This window comes from Sinohyriopsis cumingii, chromosome 1 (assembly GCF_028554795.1).
Source record: "Sinohyriopsis cumingii isolate HCF-2022 chromosome 1, ASM2855479v2, whole genome shotgun sequence".
In the NCBI taxonomy this organism is placed as follows: domain Eukaryota; kingdom Metazoa; phylum Mollusca; class Bivalvia; order Unionida; family Unionidae; genus Sinohyriopsis; species Sinohyriopsis cumingii.
In genome coordinates, this window is record NC_142961.1 from 104,376,694 (window position 1) to 104,393,456 (window position 16,763).

General features: G+C 35.9%; 1 pseudogene; it reads left to right on the plus strand.

Moving 5' to 3' along the window:
* Nucleotides 1-11,819: 11,819 nt before the first annotated feature.
* LOC149807486 (neuronal acetylcholine receptor subunit alpha-6-like) lies at nt 11,820-15,066 on the plus strand (annotated as a pseudogene).
* Nucleotides 15,067-16,763: the final 1,697 nt, after the last annotated feature.

The following is a 16,763-nucleotide window of genomic DNA, read 5'->3' on the forward strand; positions in this document are numbered from 1 at the left end:
TAAATATACGGATCACTATTTAGTGTAAAATGAAATAATATTTCATAAAATCAGGTCAATACTATTGTCATGAGTCCATGCACACATCCAATATAATCATAGGCAGATTTCATACGAGCTATACATAGATGTTTACAAGAATAGGTTTTATAGGAAAGATGGTCATAATATCAGCGTTTTTTTCCGTTTTTCTTGTACATTTTCATTCTTCTTTTGTTATATTTCATGTTTTTATTTTTTTATTTTTTCGGGGTGGGTGGGTGTTTTTAATTCTGCCTATTATATGTATGCAGTTATGCAGTAATTGACATATTTGTAATTAACTTCGGCCTCCATATGAAACTTAAAAATTAAAATCCGAGTTTCATCGAAACCAAACCATCTGAAATAAAACAGGGTAATGAAAAGTGTCGAAATTATCCAGCAGGGCATTAGCAGAACGACAATATGATTCTATGGTATTGTCGCAGTTGATTTTCCTCCTTTAGTCTGCAGCGTGGACCACTGTAAGATCTCAAGAAGCGTTTGCCTCACATTGTAATAAATGAAAGGAGGGCAAGACAGTTTTGCAAAATGTAATATAATGGACATATGCTGGATACAAAACGACGCAGACGGTGTATGAGATTTATCCGATTTCCACGTGACTTAGAGTTCCGAGTCTCAAACTAGATCAGTGTTCTGAATGAATGAATTGTCCTGAATGTGTTGATAAACAAACAAACGTGTTGAAGCGCCAACAGCCTTGATATATTATAATTACATTTACCTGAACCACTTTGAATAAATTCTGAATATTTTTAAACTGCTGCTTTAATTCTATGAGAACTATGTAAAGCCAATAGTTTAAATATATATACAGTCTCTAACAAAATCCAAGCACAGGATCAAATATATATGTAGATTGAACATACATCAAAAACAAGAATGAATCCTGACATAAGCAGAAATTAATATGCTCAATTACGTCTATATATTGCAATATAACCCTACGTAACAAATTTCAATACTCAAACCCACATTTCACAATACCTTCCATGTGATTTACATCGCAGTACTCAACAGCCTGACTTTACTAGCTAACCAGAAATAACTCCAAACACATAAATAGGATTATTATTAATATTGAAATTAAAGCTTGAAATTGCCAATTTATAGCTCATGAGAAATCCACCCAAAATAAAAACTACATACATGTACCAAGAACACGCAAAACAAATAGACATGACACTTAGCTTATTCGAATGGTATTTTAAAAAACTTCTATATGAAGTGGGATAATTAATGACTTTTTAAAACTGTACCAATAAATGGTTATCTAAAACAAAACTGATCAAACCCTTTTTGAACAGCTCTAACAATCAAGGTTTAGTTACAATATGGCTTAAATGTTGCATGTATGTTTTAGGCAACGTTTTAAAGTGACTTTATTTAACAAAAAGTAAACCTGTTCACTTGAACCTGTATATTCTCTGTAGGAAACTGCATGTACTTCTATCTCAAATGATGGAAGAAACAATTTTATCAGAGGATATCAGCTTCTAAAGATATCGGTACCTAACTCCAATTCTGCTAGCAATATTTTGAGGCCAACAAAAGCCGACATCGGAAAAGATATCAAAAAGGCTAACTGAAACAGACGTAGTTTACGATTCGGACAGATTTAACGACCTATCTGATTCCAGGCAAACATACAACAAATTTCGAAATGCGTTTGTCCTATGAGAGACCGTCCCTCATTCAGATTCCCGGTAACAGATTATGAAACTTTCTACTCCTTAGTCCTTCTTAGTTATCGTGAGATGTAGGTTCAAGTTTTGTTCAAGTAAAACTATCATGAGAACTACTGGGTTTCACAAGATGTTTCTGTAGTAACGCTGCCAGTCCGATTTTTGAGTGAGACACCTGAAGTATTCATGCTTCCATTTTGCCAAAGCCAAATGTCTTCTGTGTCAGTGACAGCCCAAGACCGAATGACGCGATTTCAGTGCGACAATATTAATGCCTCTCGAATTCACAGGTCCAGCAATATAAACAACTTGTCCTACGAGCCGCCGACATTTGTCCACAAGCAGACAAATGCACAAAAGAAAAAGAAAGTCTTTAGGAACATATAGTATTCGACCATCAAAGATCCATACGATGCAACTATAAATAAATAGGAAAAGAACTGGAAGAATCATATTGGTAGGATGTGCAGGAAAACATATAAAATGAGCTCTAGTAGAAACTGCCACAATTGAACAACTTCAAAAACAGGCAAACATGTAATAAACAACTTCCCCTACGAACAGGAACGGAACACATATATGGAGTTACTAGAGGCCAAAAATAAAACAAATTAACGATAACATATAATATCATCATATAATTTATTAATGACGGAGCTAAAAGTGGACAGATATAAAATTAAAAGTTGCAACTCAAATCTGAAAACAATTCGTACACCCAATTGACCACACTGGCTACGACAAAAAACAAATAGCCGGATTGGTCTAAAGACGCAGCTCTGTAGCAACGACTAAACAGCTAAACAGTGACCCTTAAAGAAAGACAACTTTAAGCTACGCGATACATTAATTCCAAACTAATTAAAATAAATAAATTAAACCCTCCTCTCTGGCCACAACAAAACAAATATTCAAAGTGGTTGAAAGACGAAGTGTTATATAAACCACTAAGACAAAAAGAGTGGCCCTGGAAAAATAGAATTAAGTTAAAATGGGGTACTAACCAAAACAAAATATCCTATCCACCACACAAGCTACAACGAAAGAAACAATCAAACTGGTCATAAGACACGGCTTTATATAAACCACTAACATCATCAACAGCGGTTTGGGAAATATCAACATCAAGTTAAAAATTACTAACACAATAAAAACAAAATCAAGACAAGGAAACCAGTAGGGCAACAATTAAGGCCGAGCATGACAACCGAATACAAAATCACTCAAGGGAACCCAAAATGATAATAATAACGAAATCAGTCAACAAACTTTTCAAATGATCAGTCAGGTTAGGAGCACAGTGGAAACCAAACTTCAGGACCAAGGGACCAACATGGCGAATAAGAGCAGTAATAACGAAGATCGTGACACCAGCCCGTGACAACAACAACGCAGCACAAGGGAAATAAGGGAAACAAAAAGCTGATATTCAGAAGATCAGCAACAGAAATGGACATCTCAGCAGTACAAAGGGACCAAAGGCAAGAGTAGCAGAAATTAAGAAGATCAGGACACAAGCAGAGCACAATAAGAGAAAATCTGGTAATAAAAGATGAATAAAGATGAACAAGAAATTAATCAGCATTCAGCAAGACAGGGGAACAGGGCAAGAGCAGCATTCATAAAGAAGATCAGGAACAGAAGAAAAAAAACAACGACTACTTAGGCAGTTACTAAAGAAGAGCAGGAAAAGAAAAGAAAAACTCGGGGGAGGAAAGAATAAAACCAGAAAAGTTATTGCAACCACAAACAAATAAAATAAACGCCCCAAACCCGGACCTACAGAAAATACATTTCCATCCCTAATAAATAACATCTATAACCCAACCTAAATATCCCTCCCTTCCCCACACAACAAAAACCCACACATACAAATCTATATAACACACCCAGTATAGGACAACTTAATCCAAAGGAGCAGCAGCATCAGTGCCGCCAACATTTGGTCACACAGCTGAAGCAAGTGTTTACACACCTCTGCACTCTATGCTTATAGATACATCTGACAATTGGAATCTAAAAACCAATACTGCTACAACATTGGTCGTTCAGTTACAACACAGTCATCAATGAGGCAATATTGTTGGCTTGATCAAGGTAAAGCCAGACATATGTGACGGCGTATCATCCTAGCTTAACTATAGAACATCTTGTGAGATTTGTGCTAGAATTAATAGATGGATCGTCCGTACCATAGGGTTATATCTATTCGTCAGTCTGAGAGATCAGATGAAGGGCGTTTTGCGCAACCTTTTGCCAACTGCGAGGGAAGACGGCGTATCTTCCTGGCTTACCTATAGAAAATACTTTGCGATTCGTGTTAGAATTAATGGATGGATTGACCGTACCATAGGGTTATATCGTCAGTCTGAGAGGTGAGATGAAGGGCATCTTGGGCAAACTTTTGCCAATTGCCAGGGGAGACGTTTACTGCACCAGTAATCGCTTCGGAACAGATTTTCGCCTGTCAACCAACCTGAGCTATACCGATCTCAGTTTAAACAAGTCAGAAGAAAACCAAATGAAACCTTGCCAAATTTGGTTCATGGAATCAGGAGGCTGACAACAGTCTGCAGAACTAATACATACTTTTGTTTGGGGTGTACTCTTTGACGCACATCACGAATCGATTATAAGTTTGATGAAAACAAATCGACCTAAAGATTTAAATGAAGCCATTAGAACTTCTCTTCATCTTGAGGTTTTGACAAATATGAGCTCCAACGTTTACATATAAATAGCTACGCCAAAGGTATCGCGATGCCTCAAATGGCGGTGTGCACAATGATAGTGTGTAAGATAAATAAACATTGATGTAGCAACAAGAGACTACAAAGCAATTATTTAAAGAACTCGGAAACTGAAAAGTACCAGAAGCTCCACAGAAACCGAATAAAGCAGAAATTATCAGATCCGCCTCTGGTAAAGATTTGGGATCAGAACCTTTACGATAATTAGGCTATTTCGCTTTGGACGTATGAAATCGAATTTCAGAGTCACAACATAGGAAATGTGCATTCTTCTTCTTTCATGATCTATTCGCTTGCGAGAGTAGTTTGCGTGTGCATGGATGAGATCCATAGATAGGTACAAGCACAGGATCTATCTTGTTATTCAAGTAGAAAGGTCACACTGCGTCGCTTTCACTAATAGAGGGGCAAGGCACATGAACGGCATCATTTTCGATGGTAGATGAGTGGTGCGATTGTGCTGCACCGCTGATGTTGAAAGGTACGACGTCCATCTGGTCGCAGTTTAAATCCAAAAATGTAACCAAAATCTAAAATACCCATTACAACTCTACTAAATGATACATCTTTAAATATTTATGCACCCTCATTCACCCCATGAACCCACTCACAAACAGACACACAGACAGACACACAAAATATATATTAGAGGCAAGCATGAATCAAGCCATGGTAAAATCCAGATTTTACTCAACGAAACATGATGGCATTCATATGTGTATGTGTGAAAAATTGAATAGGTTCAGTGTTGGTCCATATATAGAAACAAATTTGTAAATTCAAACGGACATTATATCTGTTCATTGTTTATTCTTTTAAGCACTTTTACATCATCGTCATGGATGCTCTTCAGGTAAATGTATTATACTTTCAAAGTATATAACATACAACGCCTACATGTTTATGGCTCTTTCCCTCAATTCTTTACATATCTGGTTACAAATAATACGGCCTTACCTTAATCATCGCTTGCATGCAAAGATATATATATATATATATCCACGTGGCTCCATACACTAATTGCATCATGTTTACAAGGGACATCACGTGATTAGCATGTCCAAGTTTACACCGAGGAAGTGTGTTGGTTATGAATACCTTCATTAGTTTAGAGTGCAAGTGATTCATATTCCTCACTTAAAGGTATCTTTACCTTTATTCACATATGCTTCTTACGTTTTACGAGTTCGTTAATACACCTGATTCAAACTTCTTCCTTCACATTGCTGTATAATGCAGACAATCTACAATTTCCACTTACATCTCATGAATTACCACAATTACTTGAGGGTAATTGTCTCCCTCATTCAGGTACAATTCCAGATTCGAATTTTCTCAGGTGCATAGGTTTGCATACATGTATGTATTCACATTTCTGTTGCCTTAGATGTTTATTTGCCTTTTGTTCACTTTAAGATGTACAATGTGCAATGTCACACTATATTGTCTGTAAGATAGTGGATCCAAGTAGACTACAAAATACAATTTCTATCCTCTGCTAACAGTCATTTTGATCAAGGAATACATTTCTTCCCTCTGCAAATGCCAAAATGTACAAAATATTCTTCTCATTATAAAACTGTACGTGAAACAGTATAGATGCTCCTTGTTCAAATCACACAGTTATAAACTTTTGAAAATGATTCTATTTTATAAATGTACTGAAACCAGGCTGAAAAAACATATTCATGTATATAACTAAGGGTTTATAAATATATATTATGAATAAATACGTAACGAATAGTGTTATAAATATATTCTACTCTTACACCTTTCTTTCCTCATGTCAAATGGACTTGAGCTAAGTTTGGAACCATGTCATCTAAAACACTTTATAAAAAAAAAACATTTGAGAAGCATTTACCTGTTCTTGGTCCTTTCACTGTTTTATTTAGTTCTTCTGAGCACTTCTCGCAGAATCTTTTGGAATCAAGTTTTCTTTCAGTTTCTAATTCAAGCAGTAATGTAATGTCTTGTTCAATCGATTTTTTTATGTGACACCCCAAATATTAAATCATCATTTTGTAATACAATCTTAAAACGATCTTGAGGAGTGTGATCATAGTCGTTTTATATTTTCATTACTTTTCTAGGTCACAGTCTCCATCCGCATGAATTTTGTTCATTTTAGCATACAACCATATATTATGTCCAACCCGTCTATTATCAATCCACAAAAGTACAATGCACAAATAAGTACGCAGACAAGTAACCAAATAAAGTGGCTAAACAAGTGGGCAGAGTCAAACAAGACAGAGACATTGACCTCATTAACCCTCACAAATGCTTATGACACGATCGAGGGTCATAATATTTTGAAAGAATTAACGGAGGTCTCAAATAATGGCATAGCTTTTCCCGATCATATAAACACGTGGTAAAAACTGTAATCACTCTTTCGTTTGAATTCATCATACAGATTTATCAATGAGGCCCAACAATAGTATATACGTTTTCAAACACAGTTTCGGAACATACATTAATTAACGTAGAAATTATCTTAGAACAGCAACGATGCATACTTGGTCAAGCTTATGGGCGGAAAAAGATAAAAACTTTATATGATACTGTACAAGAACAAAAGAGTTCTCTGACGTTGAGCAAATTAATTGGCACATCTGAAGGGCCTGACACGTCTGAAACGAGTTACACGAATAAAACGTTCGATTATGTGACTACTACTCTAGCAATAACAAAGATTCCCAAGATCAAATCAATTAGACACATATGTTAGTATTAATATAACGATGGCATCCACTCTTCAGTGGATATATGAATTTGATTACAACAAAGCAGAAGAGTAGCGGCGCAAAATCTATTGAGGAAATTTACCAACGCTCCAAGACATTTCATGTAATTGGGAATATGCGTACAGTGTCAGACCGCATTCGAGTTAGTACTATGCTTTGCAGTAATAGGTCATTTGAGCATCTTTGTGCCGATAGTTAGTTGGAATTTATTTTATACGTTTGCAACGGAATTGTATGATAATTTTGAAAATAACACGCTTGTTTATTTGATAAAGTCTGATTTAAAATTTCGAATTACCATAAAATCGCGTAATGACTCTAAGTTTTCTATCCGCCTATCCTCAATATCACTGTACCATTTGATGCAGAGTAATAAATAAGAACTATGTTATTTCCTATTGGATGGGTCGGACAGATGGGTAAATTTACGACATGGGGTATTGTGAAATGGCATGTAGAAAGTAGGAACAAATTACGTTTTAGGGCTATATGTGTGTATATAAGTAAATAGAGCTGGACAAATAATTCATTCTTATTTTCCTATGTCCTTATATTAAGATCAGTCTGCGGATGTGTTTAAAATTGTGTAAAGATATAATCTGAGATGATTGTTTGGATGATTTATTTGGGGTAAAATATTAATCTGGGATTATTGTAAATTTATGCAGAGGAGTTCTGGACAATGCTATTGTGATGTATCATGATTTTTGGCATGCCAGTACATTGGAGGATCTAGAATTCATTCGCAACACTCGATTCTTTAGGACTTGTTTAGATTTTTTAGGATTAGTTTGGATTTAATTCATAATGCTGTAAGTTCCTCCTCTCTGTTCCTTTTTTAACTTCTAGAATTAAATTATTTGCTAAGTGTTACAATACTTGCTGTTTTCGCCTCATTCTTTTACTTAGTTTATGACCATAGGGTCGAAATGATATGGTTCTTATGCTAAAATGAACAAAAGTCATGGGATATATAGGATACGACCTAGTTAAACCATTATGTTTTTATAACCACATATGCTAAAGTTTTAATATATCATAACTTAACCCACTTAATATAAATTTCATTCAATATCATATGGATAAGCTAAGTCACGTGGAAGTCGTACCAATCCAGTAGGCCGTCTGCGTTAGTTCGTATCCAGCGTACGTCCATCATACTCCATTTTGACAAATTGACATGTCTCCCTTCCATTGTTTACAATGGCAGCCAAACGCTTCGGAGATCTTAAAGCGACAAAAATTGAGGACACAAGGAGGAATATCGACTCCGAACGAAACCATCAAATCAAATAATCGCACTGCTAATGCCCCACAGGATTACTTTCCCGAGAAGAAACAAGGTATCGGCTGTACAAGTTTTCACGAGGACCGTTTATTTACAGACGCTGTGATTCTTGTACAGATAGCGCGTCGTCTAATACTATATGCACTCTAACCGCATAAGTCTCATATTCGGTTTATAGCAAACTATATAGCGAATAATATATAAATTATGAGGTGTGTCAGTTTGCCTCGAGTATTTGTCCTCGTTTGAGGTAATCATCTAAAACACTATTTACGATGTTTGCAAGGTTCTTTCATTTCTTGCTGTTTTTCCTATTATCCACAAATGTGTCGTTTACTGCATGATGCATGGATACAATACGAAGAATTATAGAACCCCTCCCGGAAAAATATGTAAAATAAAAGCATGCAAGAAAGAAAAACGGAAGAATAAGTACGTCCACGAACAAGAGTAAGGAAATGCGGATATTATGGGAATATTTCCTATAAAACAAAATTTTGATTAGCTTAGACGAGTGTACAGATAGATGGCATTGACTTGATATTATGGGATATGATTTCTTTGAACACTATATATTAACCCATATGTCTATATGTCACTCATTATACAGAGAGAGAGAGAGAGAGAGAGAGAGAGAACATAAAAGAGACTACAGACACGTCAGGAGTGAATAATAACATGGGCAACGTCATCATCGCTAGCCAAGGTTCGATGTGTCAATGGTATCTACACCTAGGTGGATAGATCAGATAATTCAGTGCCTAGGTCAGTGAATTTCATTAGATGTGGCGGCAAGCTGCCGCATCCAATCATAATCAAGTTATTCAAATCTGAAGACTGTTCCTACATGATCGATACAAGGGGAGTACACAACTGGAATGGACTGATAAATAAGCAGTTTTCCTGTGCTGGTCCGTGTTTGTACAAATACACCCTTAGCTTCAAATACACGTCATAGCTTGTCTCTGGTATGTATTCATACTTTCGATGATAAACGTACAATGTTTTCTTCCGAAGTCAAATTCCTCCACCATTTACGGCCAATGTCCAAAGTAGCAATGCACGGCTGTTACATGCCATTGGATAGTTGGCGTTACATACTAAGGGAGACAACTGATGAAATCCGATAGATGTCTCCATGACAAAGAACTCAAACATCTGATCAATCCGCAAATGTGTAGATAGGGTTAACATATTGGAACCTTTGCTAGCGAAGATGGGGCAAAGTCCACCACTTTCCTTTCATTTCCTTTGCCACTACTATCCACTGAACCTGGAATTAAACTATAATTCCATCTTTGATTTTTCTTTTCCGTTTCCATATCTATTCTATATTTGACCATATGTTATTACCTGTTTTCATTTGTCATATGATTTTGTTGATGATGAGAAACGCGGTTCGTTCTTGTTAACTTGCTTTTTATCCTTTCGCAAATATATTATTTTATTATTTAAGGCAATAACATATGTTTAGACGAAGAGAGAGAGAGAGAGAGAGAGAGTAGAGTTTCCGGGAGATACATAACTTGTCATATTATTTGTTATCTTGTTTGTTCTTTCCTATTATCGAATCCATTAAATAAAATTAAATTACTGGAGATAAGGATCACTTCGGCTGATACTGTCTAATTAATCATACATTCATTTGCATGAGTTAGACATTTAGTTATTTGACCATTGGCTATAACTGTGATGCTGAGCAGGGGATATATTGTCTTTACCCTAATATGACAATAAAACCCCTTGCAAACAGCGTCGACATAAATCTGGGGTTGCCTTACACAAGCTGGGCAGGGTCTGCGACTTTAGCTTGAGGTCACCAGCAAAATGGCAGGCTTAGACTGATCTGCCGCCGCATTTGGGTGCATGCTTTATATAGACAAATACAACTAAAGAACTGACCCCAGATTCTCGAAATTTTCCGAGCACCAACAATCGAGGCAAAGCTAAAAGTCTGAACGTTTTTAAAAAATGTGATCCTTTAACCAGTATGAAGTGAAACTAAAAAAAAAGAAGCGTGCAAAGTCTTTGTAACTTTATTTGTTAGACTAGCATGACAAATTGAAATGATGTAGTTAGATGCCATGTATCATAAAAAATTTCAATCATGTAATTATTCCCCTTGTACCATAATTTAAATGTCAGTGATGCCATTATATCCCATATATCATATTTAGATTTCAACAAAGAAATTATACCACAGGTGCGATATTTAAATGTCAATGATGTGATTATACACCTGTCATTATACTGCTGTACCATAAAAAATTTCAGTGATGTAATTACACTCAATGTAACATATCTAAATTTCAGTGATGTAATTACTCTCAATGTACAATATTAAAATTTCTTTGATGTGTATAGATGCTGTGTATCGTACCTAAATTTCAATGCTGTAGTTATAATTCATGTACCATATTTAAATTTCAGCGAAATGCTTAAACTTCAAGTACCATTTTGACATTTCAATGATGCAATTATACTTCATGTACAGTGTTTCAAATTCAGTTTTATAATTAAACTCAATGAGCCATATTTAAATTTGGGGTTTTGAGCTTGAGCGTGAGCATCGTACTCAAATTTCAGGATTGCTCACAAGACTAGTTTTAAAACAGATAAGTGTAGTTAGTCTATATAATCCTTTTACATCAAAGAAAATCACAAAACTCTCTCCATAACTACGTATTTCTATCTTAACATCAGTGTTCTTTAAACTCAAGTCCCATGTAGATAATTTAGGTTGAATAGGGAATTTGAAACCTTTTTGTCAATTATACATGGTTGCCTAATATTGATTTTAGATTCAAAGCACCACTGATTTCTGTGTGAATATGTGTTAAACGAATTGCGTCGATGAAATCTTCCAGTAAGAAACGATGTGCCAATGCATGACGGTGACCTATCGTTTGAATTGATTATTATTATGGCGTTGAATAAAATATCATCAAATCACGAGGAAAAGACTTGCAGAGGTCATACCAAAGCTTATATCGGTAGCCGAATGAGCTGAAGGTCTTTTACAATGAACATGGACTTTTCACACACCAGACCTGAATCGGGATAACTTACCATGATACATTTTTAAAAAAAATTAAGAATGGATTATAATGTCTAAAGTGTTTAAAACAAGTGTAAAAAGGTACATTTAAAATCATTTTACTGTCTCTGGACCATGATAAATTGTTTGGAGTACAAAGATACATTTATTTATGGACTGCTTAACAGATGTTTTGTCTAGTTGTTGAAAAGCATTATCATAGATTTTACAGTGTGCATATGTTTGTGATCAATCCCAGAGAATATGACGCAATGGAAACTAAATTCAATGTTATTGCCATTCTTAGTGATCGTGCACATTCCTAAAGTCAATGCTCAAACATCGGATGATGCAAAGAATCTTTTATCCCAAATTTTTAATTTGTCTGCCTATAATAAGGCTGTTAGACCTACTTATGAGCAAAATACGACAACCGATGTTGTTATTGACCTTTATCTTACAAGCATAATAAACTTTGACTCGCAGAAGGAAAAACTGACCACTTCCGGTTACCTTACTATTAGCTGGAACGATTATTATCTACAATGGACCCCAGCGACTTACAGCAACCTGACAGGTACATTTATTCCTCAGGACAACGTGTGGAAACCGGATATATCTCTGCAAAATGGTGTATCGAAATTGAAAGGACTTGGCTCCAGTAGTTTGTTTGTTTACATGTTGAGTGATGGCACTGTGTCTTGGTATCCTCTTGGGGTAGGTATTTCTTTCTATAAAAGTATCATCAACTGTTATCGTGTTTAAGAAGAACCATTCTCCCTCAAATTTTAACGCTATCCTCACGCATCAACAATAATATTAATTTGGTTCAAATGATCTATGGGCATTACTGGCTAAACCCCATTTTCGACAAACCAGTTAAGTGACCTTAAGATTTGTGCAAACTACACTGAGATGACAAAGGGCTTCACAAGGGCGATATTGCTATTAAGTTATTCGTGATCTCACCGCAGACTTTTATGAAGCAACTCAGAGACAGCGATAAGTCGCGTGCTTTTTCAAATGAACTGAAAATGTATATGCAACGAAACATTTTTAGTATTTTTATCACCGCTTTACTAGCACGCTGCTGGTCGGACAAGGCTACCAAAAATTTTATATATAAGTTATCTTAATGGATAAACCGTATATTTAAATATAATTAAATATATTAATATCTGTATATATATATATATATATATATATATATATATATATATATATATATATATATATATATATATATATATATATATATATATATATATATTTATTATACCCATGTATATAATTTGCTTGGAAATTTGTCGATATTTTCATGGTATTTAAACAAAATGTTCGTTCAATAAAGAAAACCAGATTATTGCCCGGAGGTACTTATTTGAACTGTACACTTAGTCTTTAAGTCCGACTTAAAGTAGAGAGATCGAAATTCTTAAGTCTAGGCTCAGCTATAAGATTTACACTGGTGTGATGTGGACCTGGGCCTAATATAGAAAGTCTGAAGATCGTAATACAGTTTCCAGACAAATTAGTAGAATTTAATTTTCAAAACCATTCGTTTGCCATTTGGGGAATCAGGGGGCAGATTTATGGAAAGATCATTTACAAAAAGTGGCTAATCAACTTCAATGATCTTCGACTTATTTGGCCCCTCGGAACTTTATGTACCCTCGTTCTAACAAAGCTATTTTACATTTGACAAATTCTTATTTATAACATAGCTACTGTGTTATTTACGTTATGATACCCATATGATGATTTTTACATATGTAGCAAGTCTAATAACACATCTTGATACAAATTACGTCTTAAGGTCATGCAAAGGAAAGGCGTAACGAAGGAGGCATCAAACTGTATGTCCAAGTAATTTTACTACGCTAGACTATGGTTGATAAAATAGAATCAGCATTCAAGGCTCGCGATGATAGAAATGTTGCGACTCCTTTCATACGTCTATTTGAAATGAGCACCCATGTAAGATTCTCTGTATCGTATATGAAGTCATCGTCGCTAGCCAAGGTTCCGATATGATTAACCTATATACACCTTGGCGTATCGAGCAGATAGTACTGTACACAGCATCCAATCAAAATTAAGATGTTCGAATTTGAACACCGTTTCACCATGATCGAGACATGCGGAGCACACAACTTGAATGGACTGATAAATAAGCAATTTTCCAGTCCCGATCCGTGTTGCACAAATACCTTTCACTCAAATACACCTGTAATGGCTTCCCTCTGGCACATAGTCATACTTTCGATGTTAAACTTCCAAAGTATCATTTTTTAGGTCAATTGCCCCAGCCATTTTCAGTCATTGTAAAATGTACCACACTATATGGTATTTAGTATTACGTATTAAGGGAGACTACTAATGAAATCCAATACATCTGTTCGATCCGCCAAGGTGTAGATAGGGTCATGATATCGGAACCTTGGCTTGCGAAGATGATATCAAGTACTCAAAGACCATTGATGGGACATCACTGTATCCTTATGCTGCACCGAGGACCTAACCAGGGTTCACAAATGTGCCATGGAGTGAACTACAACTTGAACCATCCTGATGAGAAAGTCCTTAGAAATTATTGAGAATGAAAACCAAATCATTAAACTTTGAAAACATGATTTGGCTTCCATTAATTTGCGCAGTTTCTTTTTCAGATTTTCGAGTCAACTTGCGGATTTGATATTACCTACTTTCCTTTTGATATTCAAACTTGTACCCTGACATTCACGGCATGGAGTTACACTAAAGAGGAAGTACGTGTTACGGAGGGGGAAAAGGGAATTATCCTGGATGAATACGAAGAAAATTCGGAATGGTCAATTGTTGATACGAGCGTAGATACTCTACAGGAATACGCTGACGTTGCAGTTGTATTTTCAATCAAATTGAAAAGAAAACCACTTTCTTTTTGTTAAATGTCATCTTACCAGTCATAATGTTGTCTCTTCTGAACGTCTGTATATTCGTACTTCCGGCAGAATCCGGAGAAAAGGCTTCGTTTTCTGTGACAGTATTTCTTGCTCTGGCCGTATTTTTGACAATTGTCACACCAACATTGCCACAGAATTCAGAAAAAGTTTCCTTCCTCGGTATTTACTTGGTACTAATGGCCGGTTTTAGTACTTTGATCGTCATTTTGACGCTGTTTATACTTCGTCTGAACTTTAGAAAGGTTGATGTGGATCCAATCCCATCATGGCTGATCAAGCTTCAGGGGATCGTGGAAATAGTCCGATGCAGAAGGTGTAACAAAGTACATCAGGCAACGCAGAGTCAGGGTGAAGTTCCTAAGCTTGATTCTGGTTACACAGTTTCTACTGAACACCCAACTTCTGTAATCACAAAATCAAAATCACCAACACCAGATGAGAAGCCTAAAATCACGTGGAATCATGTTTGCAATGCCCTTGACTTCGTTTTCTTTTGGATTTTCCTTTTGGCAACTATTATCACCACAGTGACAATATTTTCCATCTGTTCAATAGATGCTGTTTAGCAAAGAGTTTCTTTCTACAGATTTTGAGACACATAACTTCTCATTATTTTCCGTTTGATGTAATGTTGAGTCATTGTGAATTCAAGTTATGCTATATGAAACTTCACTTAGAGGTCAACCCGGAAAATATTATCGTTGAAATTTTTGAAAATACAGTGAAATCTGTCTTAGCTGTTATCTTATTATACAGGACATCAGGAAATGAAAGTCAACATTTATAAACGTTATATTTGCATGGTACTTGGATGGATCAAGCATACATACTTCTATGTAACTTTTCAACAAAACGAAATAAATCTGACCTATTTTGTAGCTGTCGATGTATTGTAATAAACCTAGGTATGTGATATTTGCATTTTACGTTCCCATTTAGTGCTAGTTAGATTTTAGATATTGTGTGTTGACTATGGGCAGTCAGTATTGTGAGTATTTTTCTCAACCCTATACACTATCCAGTTTATATGGGCAATGATCATAATGTACAGTATTCACGAGACTTTGTGGTAGCATGGTTTAATTTTAAAAATGTGGACCCTCCCTGATTTCTTAGCACAAAGAAATATCCACAGATATTTGAATAAATAAGTGTTTAATAATTTTAGCTTGGAATAATCCGTTGTATTAAACAAGCTGGCTGACTCTCTCTTTTTGGAGCAGTTTCCGAATCTCCTGGACTATGGAAATTCGATAGGTGGCAACCTGATTATTCTTGGAGATTTCAACTTTCACTTTGACTGTCCCGGAAACACAAATACATCAAAACTCATAGATTCCATTAATGTTTTCAACCTCAAAGAATCAGTTAACCAACCCACCCATAAACATGGTCACATTGTAGACTGGTTTCTTCATAGACCTGATGTAACATTCTACGGTCCTTCATGGTATCCCATGACCTTGAATCAGATCACCTCTGCATTATATGCCATCTTGACGTATCAGTCTCTAACCCTCCACCTTTATCTGCTACTAAGAGAAACCTCCGTATGATAAATAGAACCAAATTAATGCACGTCATCCAAGCTAACATAACAACTGGCTTACCCACTACCGCGGAACAACTCGATAACTGTCTGCGTTCATTACTTGACAAACATGACCCAGTTACCAAGTGCAGAGTATCAATTCAAAAGTGTTCTCCATTGTATAGCAGTGTTAGGGACCAGCTTCGCACTGCTAAAAGAGACCGCCATAAAGCTGAGAGGCTCTGGCTTTCCACCAGACACACTATTCATAAGCAAATCTATGAAGTCGCTAAGAAGAATGTCACAAATATAGTCCATGCAGCGAGATCAACCCACAACACTACTAAGATCACGGAAAGTTCCAACTGCAAAGAGCTCTTCAAGATTACTAACAAGCTAATGTCAAGGAACAAATCTACACCACTTCCAACTACCTTCTCTCCAGTCGACCTTCCGGACATGTTTCCAAATTTCCAAAGTACAAACCATTAGAGATAAGCTTGACACCACAATTTCAATTAACTCGTCTTCACATACAGTTGGGATACAGAATTTGAGCGGCAACCATTAGCAGCATTTGAGCCTGTCTCTACGGATTTCGTACGTACAATCGTGATGAAGAGTACACCAAAGTCATGTGAACTTGATCCAATTCCAACATCACTGCTGCTTGACTGCTTATATCCAGTATTGCATTCACTAACTGATGTTATTAATACCTCTCTCTCATCT